Genomic DNA, 3,799 nt, shown 5'->3' with positions numbered 1-3,799 from the left:
ATTCAGGTACAAGCTCAGCTCTGCAGCCTCACAGCAAACATCGGTAACACGGTTGCCCACGCCAGCCACGGGGACAGGAAACTGCAATTCTAGTTCTGGGAAGAGGAGGGCAGGCAGAGGCTGGCTTCTATCAGTACTATTTGGGTGGTGTGTGTGTAGGTGTCAGTGCCTTTGTGCAAACCATAAAAGTACCAGGAGAAAGCAGAAGGTAAAAGACCTAAGTATAATGAGATCGTGGAATGATAGCCTGGCTGCCTACAATGTAAGCATCTCAGATTGAACATGCCTCACTAGAGCAATGAAAACATCTGCTGTGTCTGTGATAGAGGAAGACACCTTTACACATGAGCAGCAGAGATCAAAGCTGAATTCTGATCTTGGCTGCTGGTATTTGGAAACAAACACTGGGGGTGAGGATATACTTTGGCCCAGTCTCTTCACTTTGGTGAAATCCCCCTGAAGAACATATCATAGCTTGTAATTCAGTCTTCGAAAAGATTCTGTGTGGACCAGAAAGGAATGACGTCCAATACTGTCGTCTCCCCAGTGAGACCTTCTAGTGCAGAACAGTGTGTACGTTTCACCAGTCACTGTGAGCAAGATGACACAAGCAACCATCATCACTGGAAACAAGAACTGAATGCTGTGATGGGGGATCCACGTGGCCGCAAGTTGGAAAACAGGATGAGCTCAGGAGAGCTCATGGAGGTGCCACATGGAACTGTTTCTAGCTATTTGTAGATACACGGATTTTTCTGCACTATCAAGCCAGGGCTGAGAAGCAAGTGTGCTGGGGTAGTGATGAGAAACTGAACTGCCCATTTTAGGTCTCTAGGAACTTTCTGTAATAGGAATCAAGGCTCCTTTGGCAGAAGAGCTGGTTTTAGGGCTGGAACAGTAACTGTACAACACAGGCCTTGTGGGGCCAGAAAGTAACTGAACAAGCTGAATGGCCATAGTTGGAACAACTTGAGCGACATAATTAATGAAGTAATATTGGATTACAATCCAAAGTGAAATACCAGTGAATCTTGGTGATATAAATAAATTGGCACGACTAGAAGCCTCCCATGCAGGATTACAAGTAATCTCTGGGCACGTTGCCCTCAAGAAGGTAAAGCACAACCCCTCACCCTTAAGTGTCAGCTGCGCACGGTGGATTCCTTCCAAAGTAAACAGTGTGGACGAGAAAAGTAGGAAAAACCCGACAGACTCAACCTGTCAGGTGATGTCATCTTGAGAGCATGACCCCTGATACAAAATGATGAGAATCACTTTTTTCCTGTGGTCTTGCTTCCTAAAACATCACCTCAGACTAGCCAAAGGGAAAACATCTGACAAATTGCAAAAGATGGACATTCAACAAAATACCTGACTGGTACTCCTTAAGGTCGCCGACGTCATCAAAAGCTTTGACAGTCCGAGGTGCTTTCACAGCCAGAGAAGGGCCTGAGGAGACACGGTGTGATACTGTCTTGGGTGGGGATCTGGAACGGAGAGAGGTAAAAATGAAGGAAATCTGACTATGAGTATCAGTTAATAGTGTATAAATATTGGTTCACTGTGACAAACATACCACACTGTTGGGAGGGCATATGGGAACCCTGTACTATCTGCTCATTTTTTCTATGAGTCTAAAAATATTCTAAAATAAAGTTTATTTCAAAATGCTGGTATAATTTTTTTTTTTTTTTTTTTTTTATTCTCATAGAAGCACCAAAGGACTACAAGACAGCACAGAATTTCTAGGCCAAAATCTAAGAGGAAGTGAGAGAATCAACACGCCAGGTCACTATTCCTACGTGGCATCTACTTGTCCTACCCAAACCGTGGAAACGAACAGGCACTTGGAGTTCTCAATGTGAAAAAGGCAAAGTCAACATCCAGGGCCCATCAAATGGGAAACACCACAGACATGAGCTGTCCAGGGCTAAGGCCTGGGTCAAGACAAACCCAAAGGACATCCCCCCTTGCCCCATCTCCCATACTCAAAGGGACGTGGGCAGCACTACTTTGGTGCTGAGCAGAACAGAAGGCCATGTCCATCCACCCTAGTGGGAGTGTGAAAACTGACTGGACCTGCAGCCCACACCACACCCGAGGGGGGTCTATGGAACCTCAACCCATGAACCCAGTTAGTGGCAAGACCCTAAGCACCAGGCAGGAGTAGAAGCTCCCAGAAGAGAGACAGCTTCCTTTCAGGTCTCAGGAGATCCACAAAATCATTTTTCAAAGCAGCACACAGTAGGGGGCCTCCCCGGTGGCGCAGCGGTTGAGCGCTGGGTTACAAAGCTGCCCGCAGTCTCTGCAGCGCCGGTTCAATCCCCAGCTGCTTCCCGGCCACTGGAGGAGGGTCCCACATGGCACACAGACCTCTCCTACCGCCCGCTGCTCCCCTCAGCAGTGTATTTCGTCAGTCTGCCTGTTCTGTTCCCTGCTCTGGCTCTGGTGAATTCTCTCACCCTCCCGCGCTTCTGACTGTACCCAGTGCTTGCATAAATAAATAAATAAATCCTTTGGGAAAAAAAAAAAAAAAAAAAAAGGCAGCACACTGTACAAGACAACCAAGCATCAAGAAAACCTTGCACCATGAGTGAGAGGCAGCAGCAGTGAACACACAGCTCCATCCAGAACCCAGACATCAGTGCTCGCTTCGGCAGCACATATACTAAAATTGGAACGATACAGAGAAGATTAGCATGGCCCCTGCGCAAGGATGACATGCAAATTCGTGAAGCGTTCCATATTTTTCAGTGAAATAAGCCAAAAAGAAAAAGGAAAATACCGGATGGTCTCACTCATAGCAGGAATCTAGAAAACTTAAATAAGGGACCAGGAAAATGAATAACTATAAGAAAGTGAAAATCAAAATCAACAAAAACTATGAACCAGAGACACTTTTGGGGGGGGGGGGGGCGGGAGGGGAGGGATTGGGGTCAGAATGGGGGGATTGCAATTGTATGGGGAATATAAAAATAAAATTTATTAATTAAAAAAAATAAATAATAAAAAAAAAAAACAGAACCCAGACATCAGGCACATTAAATACAGCTCATAAAATATCCGTGCTTATACTATGTTTAAAGCAAATGAAAATTCTGCAAGAGACAGAATTATAAAAAATGGATATGGCAAATATGGATATTAAATCGAATCCTAGAAATGAAAATTACGATCACCAAAATTAACAATTTGATGGATGGGTGCCTCACTGGCGGCAAAGAGGTTAAGTCTCTGTGCTAGCAAGCTATCAGCAGCCGTAGCCACTGCGGCCTGAGTTCAAGCCCGGCAAGGGAGCTACCCACATGGTGCAGCAGACCCCTCTTATCTCCCCACTGCTCCCCTCAGCAGTGTATTTCTGTAGATCCACCTGTTCTGCCCCCCACTCTGTCTCTGGTGAATCCTCTCACACCCCCACCTCTGGCCTGCACCCCAGTTCTTGTATGCATAAATAAAGCTTCAAAAACGATATGGCATCAGAGTGGACATAGCAGAATAATGAATGAGGTGGAAAACACAAAAGAAGAAATTATCCAGAAGGCAGCAGAAAGAAATAGTTTGAAAATGTGGAAAAGGTTAAAATACCTAGAAGGTAGAAAAGTGACAAAGTCAAATATTTTACCATAGTTTCAGAAAACAAGAATATGAGGGGTCTTTTTTTTTTTTTTTTTTTTAAAGATTTATTTATTTATTTATACAAGCACTGGGTACAGTCAGAAGCGCGGGAGGGTGAGACGATTCACCAGAGCCAGAGCAGGGAGCAGAGCAGGCAGAAGGACCGAAGTACACTGCTGAGGGG

At 45.1% G+C, this 3,799-nt stretch overlaps 1 non-coding gene across 1 annotated transcript; it reads left to right on the top strand.

Moving 5' to 3' along the window:
- The first annotated feature begins 2,644 nt into the window (after window positions 1–2,644).
- On the top strand, window positions 2,645–2,751 carry LOC119245443 (U6 spliceosomal RNA). Its single transcript, XR_005125361.1, has one exon. It is a non-coding gene; the product is annotated as a U6 spliceosomal RNA (small nuclear RNA).
- Window positions 2,752–3,799: the final 1,048 nt, after the last annotated feature.

This window comes from Talpa occidentalis, unplaced genomic scaffold, assembly GCF_014898055.3.
Source record: "Talpa occidentalis isolate TD23 unplaced genomic scaffold, MPIMG_talOcc4v2.1 talOcc4.14, whole genome shotgun sequence".
NCBI classification, from domain to species: Eukaryota; Metazoa; Chordata; class Mammalia; order Eulipotyphla; family Talpidae; genus Talpa; species Talpa occidentalis.
This window is presented reverse-complemented; position numbering and strand designations above follow the sequence as displayed.